Source organism: Rhagoletis pomonella, unplaced genomic scaffold (assembly GCF_013731165.1).
Source record: "Rhagoletis pomonella isolate Grant_MI unplaced genomic scaffold, Rhpom_1.0 Rhpom_scaffold_00005, whole genome shotgun sequence".
NCBI classification, from domain to species: Eukaryota; Metazoa; Arthropoda; class Insecta; order Diptera; family Tephritidae; genus Rhagoletis; species Rhagoletis pomonella.
In genome coordinates, this window is record NW_023458559.1 from 66,465,246 (window position 1) to 66,478,444 (window position 13,199).

The window sequence follows — 13,199 nt, forward strand, 5'->3', positions numbered from 1 at the left end:
GTTGATTTTTAACCGACTTCCAAAAAAGGAGGAGGTTATCAGTTCGTCGGAATATTTTTTTTTTTTTTTTATGTATGTTACCGCATAACTTTGCACCACGTCAACCGATTTCAATAATTCTTTTTGCGGAAAGGTAGTGTCTCAGAGATGGTCCCATACTAATTTGGTTTAGATCCGATCATTGGATCATGAAATATATAGATATATATATATATTTTTTAAGTCGGTTTTTTTTTGCTAAAAATTACTTGTTTATAATTTCTTTAGCTGGCGGTGTCACACATTTTCTGCCAACAAAGTATGTTTGACAATTTTTTATGTGGAAGAAAATGCCCAGCATCGTTTAACGGTATTTTTTAACTGCATGAAACTTGCATTTTATCGTACTTTAATTTAATGGGTTATAAAACTGCGTTCCTCAAATTCTTCTAAAAATGCTGAGTAAAAATTTGAAATTTTGACAATTTTTTTGCGTTTTTATAATTTTTGTACAAATTTTGAAATGCGTATTTAAATGCAGTTAATTATATATAAAATGAGGTAGACTTTTATAAAAAAAATTTAAATATTAAATACAGAAATGAAATATAGACTAAACTGGTTGAAATAAGGCGTTCTTTTATTTTTGCCACTAGTGTAATAAACTCCTTTCAGCCACACAATACAACTCAAAATTTGGCATTTTCGAGATTATTCGTTAAAAATGTACGGAGAGCTTTTATTTACCTTTCAGCAAAATCTGGAGAAAATTTTTGTTATAATTTGTTAAAAAAAAACTAAGGTAAATTCGCCCTCGCCCATATGATTACCATGTGCTAAGAAATAGTTTTTCGCATTTTCTGACAAACGTATTATTTTGAGTTATGACTCTTTTAAAGACGGTTTTTTGCATCGAGCTTTTTTCGACATGCCTTAAGTTACTTTATCAGATATGTAAACGCTATAGTAAATGCGTATAAATTTAATTGCTGTCTTTTGTTATTTTACTAATGAAATATTTTTCAACTTAAATAATAAAGTAGAGTCCAAACCCATTTATTTATTATTTATTATTTACTATATGGTAGGACAGCTTCTCAAACTATATTGATGAAATTTCTGCATGTAAATTCTGGGACTAATCCCTAGATCCCGGGATTGTATGAACGATGTCCCGAAAATCAAAAAAATTAACATCCCTAATATACATATATGTATCTTTTTTTACTCGTGATGTAAAAATTCAATGAAAATCAAGTGGTGGCAAAATACGTCAACATTAGGGTGGTTCCAATAGACTAGATTTTTTCAATATTTTTGTATCTTAAATAAATGAAAGTGGTGAAAATTAGGGCCGTTTCAACTGAAATATTTTCAACGGTATTCGTTATTTAGATGAGAATTAAAACCAATAATAATGCTTTTATTTCTATTTGGGGCAGCTCTCATGAAAATATTTGCAATTAAAACTGGATCCATGCTCTCTTTGAGAATTGTATTCCTAATTTTCTCAGTTTTCATGAAAGGAGCTTTATAAAAAATAGAAATTAAACTGACAATGAGCATACACATGTACATACATATATTTATGTAAAGAGCGTGTCAGACGTGGCAATGCAATATACATATTTCATAAAGCAGTCATGCAGTCAAACTTTGCATGTAAAAGGTCTTTCGAAAGAGGTTCTTTGCTTCCGAAAGGCGAAATGTCTGAAAACGCTTTTTGGCTGTTCACACAGCGAATGAATTTTTGGCAAATCTTTCTCGATACCAAAATGCAATCGTGAGCCGTGAAACTCCTTTTCAAAAGTATTTCTAAACTAAGATCTTCTTAAATGTCTTTCGTCTGACATTGTGATACACATGTATTTCAATAAACTGATGAACAAATGGCAACCCTCCTATATAAATGTATAATTTGAATTTAAACACGTTTCAACCCTCTTCTTCGAAAATTCCAAATGGTCAAACTAAGGACTTCTTAACATTCTTTTGTTTAACTACAGTATTTTTATATCTGACTTTCTTACTTGTTTGAATATAACTTTTTAAAAGGTTAAAAAAAATTAAAACCATATTGCACAACTACAGTCCAAGCCTTTTAATTTGACACCTCATTTTGGAAAATCGAACGAACGGTGCAGATATGAGGGCAGTGATTATTAAATATTTGGAATCTAATTGTTCAACAGGTGGCAACTCTTTTCCAAAAAATAAAACCAGTTTAATATGAAAAAATGCCTTCGCGTATAATATATATATAGATGCGTTAGGATTATACATATGTATAACGAATGAGCTCCATATGTATGTATTTTCATGTTTGATAGCCAGATGGATGACAGACCATGTAGATAGCAGGGAATTTGCGAAAATTTAGTGCTATGCCAATTTAAACAATGGAAAAGTAAAATTTGCAAAGCAGTATTATATTTTGGTGACAATACGTACTTATTCGTCAGCGAATGTGCATGAAACAGCAACAACAAACATTACTTTAATAAGGCTTGTGAAAAAAGCAAATGCTGGCGAACAAAGTTGAAATGTTAGCTTTGGATAATCAAATTACAAGCGCACGGTGGATCGAAATTAGAGGAAACGGATATAAAATGCCACGAATTTGCTTGGAAGAACAAATGGCAAAGCTTTACCGCAAGAGGTAAAGGTCTATTCTGCATATTAACCGCTCATTTTGTAATCGGAACATTTTATTATGAAAATTTTTTACCATTTCTCGTTACTGCAAATCTAAGAGGTTCAATTCAGCTATTAAGCTGTGGATTTCTGTAGAAATTCCGGTAGCGCATATTTCACGTAGCTATATTTTGTTATAGTTTTTTAATTCGGGTTACTTTTCTTAGCATAACTACTACTATTGATATGAGCGTTCGCTCTGTGAATGATGCTATTATTAATAAGTGTATTTACATCATATGGGCAAATCCTATCTTATTATAAGTTACAAATTTGTTGTGGTATAAGCGAGGGTTTATAGCAGTACTTATGAGAACAAATTAATGGAAATGTGAATTTGAGTTGATGTCGGTGAATTCGCCTTCGAAATTTATGTTCGGACGTTACTGAAAAAGGAAGCGCTTTTGATATGACCATCAAAGTCAACCGATTTGCGCAAATTTTCATGCATGGAGAGCACAATCTACAAAAGTATTTTGAAGAGAAAATAATGAAGTTTACAAAATGTGATATAAAAGCAAACTACAGGTTGGATTAACCTTAAAACAATTGTATATGTGCGTTCGGGACGTTACGTTACGGACGTTACTCTTTTTTCCCGTTGAAAAAAATTATTTTTTTTTAAGTGATATTGTTTCATTTTATTAAAAGATATAGTGCTTTAAAATATAAGGTTTATGCACACCCAGCAAAGGTTTTGAAAAAAAAAATTTTTTGGATAGGGTTGCCATTTATCTATAATAATAGGTTTGTATAGTAACCAATAGTCTGTACTAATTTGGACTGGAACCTGCAAATTTTTACTGGAAAAGTGTATGATAACCAGTGTTGCCAGAACTTTTTGGGCCGACCGGTTAGATTGGCAAAAAAAAAACGGCTAAAAACGGCTAAAATGTTTTAGTGAAAATTCACATGCTTTATTTAAATAAATCGCAAGAAACGAAAGACTAGTTAACACCATTAATTTATATCGAGTGTATGTTCCTCATCATCAAATGAATCACTATTGTATATATCACCTGAATTCATTAATTTTAAGAGATCGTCATCTACAGTAAAATTATGGCAGTATTTTTCTTCAAGTTTTAAACCGTATCTTATATATGTATAAAATAGCGTTTAACGTTTTAACGCACATTGGATTTCTTTGCTTAGTTTTTATTGTATTCATTGAACTAAATATTCGCTCTACTTCTGCATTACTTATAGGCAAAACAAGAAAACTAAAAACTAGGTTGGAAAGGTCAGCAAAAGGGTTTTCTCCTAGGGCATTTCGAAATTGATAAACTTCGGCCCAAAATTTTACAGTTGAGTCTAAATTACTCCAGGTATGTAACGTTAACCGTTGCCATTGCATCTCTATGGATGTTATTTCGTCGGCATTATATTTGTTTTTGTTGCTGTAGTTGAACAAATACTTTTGGTTTAATTACTCTTAATGCATTTCCAACCGAAAAAAGTCAATTTTTTTTAGTGTGGCAATATTTGGCGTAATTCCTTTATTAAAGTGATAATAAAATAGCGACCATTTTCTCGAATTATTTTCTCGGCTTCGTGGTCAAAAGCGTTTGTGCTTACTTTTGTTTTTAAATACTCTTCAAAACTGTGATAAAACTGACGAAATGGAGCAAGGTATGGTTCCAACGGGGAGCATATAGGATCAAATGTGTCCGCGCTAATAACCACTAGGGAGCATAGATGCGAAAGTAAAACATTGAGTTCATTAAAAATCTTCATTGGGTCTGCATTATTGCTTTCGAACAACTTGTTTACTTTTTGCACCTGAAAATTAGGCAAATAGTAAAATCGGCTAAAAACGGCTAACTTTTTTTTACAGACCGGCTAACAAATCGGCTGCCGGCTAGATCGAATTTTCTCCGGCTAGTTGCTATCAAAACCGGCTAAATCTAGCCGGAAAACGGCTAAAATGGCAACGCTGATGATAACCCAAAAAATTTGCAAGAGAGCACTGAATCGAGAGCGTAACGACATGGGAGAGCTGAAAATTCTTGCTAGTGAAATTTTTACTAGCAGAAATTAGCTAGCAGAAGAAGAAGAAGAATAAATGTCAAAAGCCGTCATTTGTTGAATTGCTTTAGCACAAACAAAAGTAAAATGAGTGGAAATCAATAAAGCAAAGAGTTTAAAACTGATTTATAAATAGTAAAATGTTTACAGCAGAATATCAAAACGGTGCAACTATTCACTTGCAAGTTTTTACTAGTTTTGTGTTCAATAACTTTTTCTGCTAGTTTTCTCTTCTCAATTTTACGCTCTATTTTGCTTTTACGCTCTCGCTGCAATGTTTTACTGGAGAATTACAATACAAACCTAATTTTTTTTTTTAATTTTGCTACATGCGGTTAACTAAAATATGAGTTTCAAACAAAAGGTGTTTAAATAAAGCTTTAATCGGTACATATTTCTGGATAGAGTTGGCACCTATCTAAAAAATTTTGCAAAAATGCGTATTGCATCTTTACACTTAACTTACATAATTACCTAGTTAACAGATGGGTGGCAACGCTATTTAGTCCAAAGCTTACGCGTACACCTCTCGTGTGATACCAATATACTGGTATTAAATAAGCTTAGATTTTTAATAATCATTGTTCTACTTTTTTAGAAAGGTGGCAACCCCGTTTAAAAATATGTTTACATATCTTCAGAAGCTTTAAGTTTTGATGAAGAAACTTAAGTGTCTTATTGAGTGTATGTATGCTTGGTGTAAGAATTTCATTTGGTCTATTATTTTAAATAATGCAGAATAAAAAAAAGAAGGAAGCAAGAATTGAGCTGGAATCAACCTTAAAAATCGATCATATCAATGGAGTTTTCATACAAATTTTTGTGCACTTTTCCTTTATTTAAATATGTACTTTTTTTAAATAACTTTTGGTCACAAAAATTAACTGGTTTAAAATAGGCTAGGCGGTTATATCGTTAATCAAGAAAGGTGAAATTAGCATTGCGTACAATTTAACTAAATTACTAACGAGAAACAAACAAAAAAAAAGAAAAGCGATCGAAGAGATACGCGAAGTATGGACGCCACGTTGAAATAAATGTATTAAAAATATAATTAAAAAAGTATGTATGTATATAATTGTGTACGTTTGCTTCACGAAAATGAGAAATCATTGCTATAGCAGATCGCTTTGATTTTCAAATAATCTCGGTCGTTAAAATTTACTGCTGCTCTGCATTTATTTGTATGCTAAATAATACAAGTTTTTGCCTTTTTGAGCTCTCTTTGTGTTTTTAGTTTTCTGGTTTTGTGAATCTTTCGCTTCGATTTTTCGTTGTTTGCTTCTTAACTGCGACTATTTTTACTTTCATTGGCGCTTAGCTACTTTTTCGTCGTGTTTATTTTTTCAGCAACATACATACTTACATATTTATGTATAATTATCTTGCATTTTGTTTTCCACTTCTTTGTTTATTCAACACTTTTTCCTCAATATTTTGCTCAACTTACTGGAGTTGCCAGTAAAAGAACTGGGTTTCGTTATCATTTGGATTAAAGCTTCATGATGTTGCTTTTTGAACTTCGGTAATTATACATTGCAATTCATAGCCCATATTTTGTGTGTGAAAAACATGTGACTAAGTATTGCATACCTTTCACTGTTGATATTTACTGTTTTCGAAATTAAATTCGTTTTTTTTTTCTCTGGGCTTCACTCTTAATTTTTCCCCACTGGTTTTCACCTCTTTTTTAGTTTTTACTTTTATTTTTTGTTGTGTTACCGGCACTCTCGCATCATCAATGGGCCAATTTACATAGCAATTGTTGCTGGTCCATGTGTGTGCGCTTGCCAACTTTCCGCTCGACATGTGATAAAGCAGCGTAGTAGTGCACTATGCACTGCTAGTGTTGGTGTTTTTGATACATCAGCCTCCACAATACGTAAAAATGTCGAACCACCCACACAAACAACAAACACACACACAGCAACAAATATATATGACTCCACAAATTGCATGGATGCATGCAGTACGCTTGCATGTACATATGTATGTATGTACACTAGGCGACAAATGAAAGTGTACACCTTGTTCTAATATAATATTCACAACTATTTACATTAAACATATTTTGCATTAAATATTTACGGAAATATATAATAATATATATAATATAAACCATGTAAATCAAAGTTTGGCACTTTATATAATAAAATTTTCAACAAAATTTTAAATTTTTTTCAGAATCTCTAGAAAATTTTCGAGTATCCAGTTTTGTAGCCCATCACCAACAAAATTCTCAAAGACCAACGGGATTTTGTAGCCGTTTGAAACTTGCACTTCATTAGACTAAAATTGAATGGGCTACAAAACTGCATACTCGATAATTTTTTTGAAATTCTGAAAAAAAAAAGTTTTGATGAAAATTTTTGTGAACTTTATGTAAAGTGTGAAATTTTGATTTATAGGCTTTACATTTTAGAATTATATAAATATTCATAAATGACACTGTGCTACACAAAAAATATGAAGGGGTTCTCATATAGAAATTATGTTTTGTTCTAGCCCATAGGCACGACTACACTTATAGTTTTAATCCATTACTTCGGTTATTAGCTTTTTACTAACATATTTTTTTTTTTTTTGGTTTTTAAAACATTTCTAAGAAAAAAGGAAAACACAGATATACTTATTATCACTAAATAAATCATTACTAACCCAATTTTTATTAGATTTTAATATGCTTATGACTTATGGAAAACTGATTTTATGTACTTTTATATAAATAAATAACAAATATTTTTTTTTTTGTATTGCCTCACGATCAAATAAGAGCGTGAAGAAAATGAAAGTGTTTTGAAAAATCTACATTATTTTCAATTATAAGACCAATACTAAGCCCTTATCCAGCCGATTTTCAAACTTTTCTTTGTTAGAAAGGTAAAAGGCATGTCTTTCAAACAGAGAAAACAATTTTAAATTCAAATCAAAAACAACAAATTTATAACTTCTTGACGTTGTAACTTGAAGAATACCAAAGATTTATTATATTTGTTAGTAAAAAACTAATAAACGAAGTGATGGAGAAAAACAATAAATGTAGTCGTGTGCTATGAGCTATAACAAAACATAATTTCTATATGAGAACCCCTGCATATTTTTTTTGTTTACTTTCGTATCACTGTGTAATTAATGGAAACAAATTTTCATTAAAATAATTGTGAATATTATATTAGAACAAGGTGTACACTTTCATTTGTCGCCTAGTGTATGTGTATTTAAGTAAGTATAAGTAAAAATATACATACTCATGTAACTGTGGGGTATTCCATGCAAGCCGTGCGCGTAAAAGTGGAATATTTTAAAGACAAAAATTTCAGCCTGTAAGGGAAAAATAAAGAAAAACAGTCGAGGCTTACTCGTTGAGGACAGATTTATAATATGAAAAATACATGCCTGGAAGACATTGTCTATTGTTCCGCTTGGACACACTTAAAACTCCACCATTTGATCTTTCGAGTCTGTTTCTTCTCTATATTTTCGCCGGTGGCGAATGCGACTTTAATTTTCACTAATCGGCAACTGTTCTGTTATGGAAATTCCGAAAAAAAATACTTCTTAAAACATTCTACGTAGACCCCTTCTTTTGTAAGAAACCGTCTAGTCTAACCTAAAAACCTTTAGCTGATCACAGATTCTGGTACACAGAATCGCAGTTAGGTTGAAATTTCATTTAACATACAAAGGAAATATATTTTTGTCTCAAAAATATTACGAAACCTTTGACTTGTTCATATGTATCTAATTAGCGCAGTCCTCCGCTTCTATGACGTAGCTGGAATCTGTACTCAATATTGAGACTACATCCCAGAAGCTAAGAGCGTCAAACTGACTACTTATTTATCGATTTTGGCCAATGTTTTAGAGCTCTACATCTTCAAATCAGGGATGTTAGAAAGCCAGAAAGCAAAAAGGGAGAGAAAAGGGAGCGAATAGAAAGGATCTGAGTAACAACTTTGTGAATTGAGCGCAAGCCATGAAGAGTTGTTCGTCTTCTGGATGAGGCTAGAGCTCACAAACGAGGGACATTAATCCGAGTAACTGAAGAATGTTGACTTCTCTATACCTCACACTCGATGAACAAAGAATAAAGAACTTGCCATATGTAACACTTCACTAGTATACTTAAGAGGAACTGGACTATCTGCCTAGATCTCTACATACTTCAATTGAGTAATATTTATACAGAATTTGTTCGATATTTCTTGTGTTTGATCATAAATAATAAACAGAGAAGTATCGATAACTATAATTATATCAATACATTTATCGATAGTTATTTCGATAAAATATATATATCCTTAAATAACAAACTTGTTTATTTGAATCTTTTAGTTTTACTACCGTTACCTATGCATTTATTTGTGTTTGTCAGCACTTCCTGGAACGCGCCGTAGTGTTTTTATTAATTCTGCTTTTGTGTATTTATTTTTTTATGCAGTATATTATATGCAACACATGCCTGCAAACATATATATGTATGAGTGTGATTTACGCTGCGATTTGTGTTTTTTTTTTGTCACAGTGGCATCAACTTTTTTTCCACACTCACAGCCGAGATTTTCTAACAGCGTTTCTTTCTTTGTACCGACAGCTATGAACTGCAACGTAATCTGTAGAGATATGTTGGTACTTTTTTGTGCTCCGGTACATAAAAAAAAGCACCTCAACTTCACACCGCTTTCCGTTTGCTTTTTCTTGCTTGCGTGACTTTTTTCTTGTGTAAATATTTATGCGCTCCCAATGGGGTTTTAATATCATTGGCGTGTAATATTTTTCACTTATTCGCCACTATTAAATGAAAGCAAAAACAACACAAAACATATGGGCGAGCGCTCACATTTGCAATGAGGCGCTCTGGTTAACTGCAGGGTGTTGCGCGCGTCACCCGTGTATTATCGCCTTTGACAGACACTTGAACGCGAAAATGAACAAATAAACAAACAATGAATATTATCTACAAGTAATGCGCGCAATTGCATGCAAATTGTGAAAAATCAGCAAATTACGAAGAAAAGAAATTCAACTGAAAACTCGTTTTTTTTTTTAGATAAATCGCTTTGATGCTCGCGCCACCACGCCGCGTGTTTTAACTAACGTATTCACTTTCAAATCACACGCGTATTTTTCTTTTACACTTCTTAAAAGTATCGTGACAAAGCGTCGATAGTACGGTGAGTTGCCTAATAGCTGTCGTTGTCGCTGCCACCGCCGCCACTGAGTTCACTTGGGTGTACTCGCCGTTCGCTGATCACTGCTGACTGACTCAGTGTATCTTCATGCCGCGCCGCTGTACCCTGCGCAACCAACCAGCTTTTAACGTCGTTGCTCGTCGCGGCGGCTGCTGATCTAGCTAGTAGCGGAGTCAGTTGCTTAAAAAAAAAATGAATAAATACATACACATGTATCGATGAAAAAATAGGCAAAGTCAATAGCAAAAACCACATGTGCTAGAAGGTAACGGCGCTTTTTCGCACCGCAATTTATTTTATTTTATAAAATCCGTATTTGTATTTGCGCTCGCTTTTTCCACCGTCTCTCCATAGAAACTGCAACCATTGCCGCTGCTAGCTTCGGCTGCTGTAGACAACCTCAATCATCTCATTGCTGCGCAACGCCTCTGCAAGCGCCCCCTTTCCATGCTCACCGGCCGCTATTTCAATTCACCTTTGTGAATGCGCGCGCGCCTGTGTGTGTGTGTGTGGGCCAGCAGCTGCCGCGCGTCGTTCCGATCTTGGAGATACGTAAAGTTTTCTTAATGTTGGTGCTTGGAAAGCGCCTAGCATAGGCACTATCTATATCCATGATTTTGACGCTACGCGAGCGGCTGCTGTATTTGGGCGTTCAGGTTAAACGCGCGCGCGCTGCTCCCGTTGCTCTTTTCCTAGGTGCTTTTATCGCTCAGCCTCTTTGTTTTTGCTATTCATTTTTTATTTATTTTTGTTATTATTAGCTTTTCTCCGCGGCAGTGACTTTTCATTTTTGCTCAACGCTGAGAGATTTTGGCTCATTCCATGTTTTTAATAATCATATTTTAATGACTTGTTTTTTTCTTGTTTCTTTGGTGTAGTATTTGGTGGTGGCACACGTCGATTTTCAGCTTTCAAAGCTGTTCGGTGCCGCACTGTTGTTTTTTTTTTTGGTATATTTTGGAGATGTATAATATGTACATGTTTATGCATTGTCCATATGCACTATTCAGTTGATTTCCAAGCCGCCATAGGATTCTCACACAATTGAAAACGCGTTTTTCTGGCGAACTGTCAAAGCTTTACTTTACCGAATAGCTTCGTTTTATGTAGTGATAGGCAGAGAGAGCTTCGTCTGCGGAAGCTTCTCTTACACAAGGAACCGTAGTTTTACTCCTCGGAATAATAGATGCTTTTTATGACATACTTACTTTCGAAGGCTCGCCATTACCTGCTGAGTTCGACCGAGGGGCAACGACACAGCTATGACGTGTCTATGAGTTAGCCAATTCTGGTTTAATATAGGGTGATTCAATAAGACCGCAGATGTTCGCAAAAGGACCATTGTTTCATGTGGTGTTTGGAGAGTGGCACCGTCCCGTTGAAACCACATATTCTCCAAGACCATCACATCTAACTCAGGCCATTAAAAGTTTTTTATCATGCCACGATAACATCTATTCACCGTTCATAGCGTTACCGGTAACGTTTTCAGAGAATTACGGTCCCAAGACCCTGCCATCCCAAAGCCATACTAACCAGTGACTCATTGTAGGTGCATTTTTTTTCTTTCAGTGGATGTAGTTTTGCTTGTTAACGTATCAGTTTAGCTGAAAAAATATATCTCATCGCTCATGCTGACTTTTTTTTTAATCTCCATTAATGTTTGGATCACTTTATTCAACTGAGTATCACTGCATGACTAAGTTTGCCAAAGCCTGTAGTACCAATTTTCTGGAAAAAACGAATATATCACAAAAAATTGCTGTCAAAGAACTGTATCACCTTATATCAACAGCAATTTCTTAGGTTGGTACGACAAATCATTCATTCATATGAATTCATTGGCCAGTTGGCCACTCCTTTTCAAAGTAGACACCAACGACACATAGGCGATAAATATGTATTTCCAGATGACATCTGCATGATTTGGCAACAATTTATCCCACTGTAGAGAGAAATCTTCTTCCGTGCTATTGGGCTTTCACGGATTTAACTTGATGAACTTTATTTTAACCGGTAGAATCGAATCAGCGCACCATGTGATTGATACCTAAGTTAGTCCGGAAACTCCACCCACCTCCATATTTACTAGTTGGCCGTGCCTGAACCGTGCCCCGATAAAGCAGGGTTTTCACTTGAATTATTCACCGTATCTACGGATCAACGTGTCGCCCTGCTCATCGGACAGCATAGGCGCGCCTCTTTTTTTAAGATTTTTTCTGGAAGAGTCAGATGATAGGATCACTAAACAGCAAATTTAGGGCACGGGTGCTGCTACCACAACTGCAACGAGCCTATGAGCCGAAACTTATCTGTTAAAAAGCTTTGATATAGCGGCAAAAATTATGTAGCTAAAAAGACTTTAGGACTTCTGCTTTTTTTATGTGGAAACGCACATAACTACTCCATTCTAAGTCCAACTGGGCTCATAAGATTTTCATATTTGCATATATACTCGCAGAAAACCTTCAACTAAGTAAAAAGTTCCATCATTTGTAGCAGCATTGGCGAAGTTAAAGCTAGTCAGACTCTATTTGAAAACCGGAATTCTGTCTGCACTCAAAGCTATTCAAGTTGGTACACTCGTTGCGACTGCAACTCAATGAATTTGTGCAATTAAGCAATCAAATGTGGGGTTTATTTTGTGTCTAAGCTATTGTACATATATATGTATGTATGTATCTTCATGTACATAAATGTATGCACATTAAGACGCCTCACAAAATTTGCGGGTTTTCCACCGGAATTATAAAATATATTCTATTTTAAGATCGCCGCCAAAATATTTTGGGTAAATATCAAAATTAACGTTGGCTGCACTGATTTGGTTATTCCTCTAAAAATCTATTTTTCTATTCCGTTGATGAAATTAAAAAAAAATGTTGAAGGTGATTTTTATTTAGTTTTAAAAACTAATTTTATTTCTGAAAAAAATCGATTTTTTGTGACATTTTAGGTGGCTTCCCCTACACTTAAACCTTTACAATGGCAGACGTAACCACAAAAAAAAAACAATAAAAAAGACGACCACAGATTTATTATGGTAATTATAGCCAGTGTTGCCAGGACTTCGGCATGAGAAAACGTCCCTCTTGGTCTAAAAAAAGTCATTTCTACCCAAAAACCTCTTTTTCAAATGGGTGCACAAAGAATTGTTGTTATTAAGCTTTTATTGTATACAAAGCTAGACAAGTATGTATGTAAGGTATATTAAAATGTCATTTCGACAGAGCACATTTACAATTCATTGTAAACTGGTTTGAGATCATTAATATAAAAATCATTTTATACATACACTTGTGATCA

At 34.0% G+C, this 13,199-nt stretch overlaps 1 protein-coding gene across 1 annotated transcript in view; it reads right to left on the reverse strand.

Annotated features, from left to right (window-relative positions):
- LOC118740187 overlaps window positions 1–6,605 on the reverse strand; it is a 43,492-nt gene extending 36,887 nt beyond the window's left edge. The window contains exon 1 of the mRNA XM_036471684.1: window positions 6,068–6,605. The gene's annotated coding sequence lies outside the window, so the exon portion shown is untranslated. The remainder of the gene's footprint in view (window positions 1–6,067) is intronic.
- Between the last annotated feature and the right edge of the window lie 6,594 nt (window positions 6,606–13,199).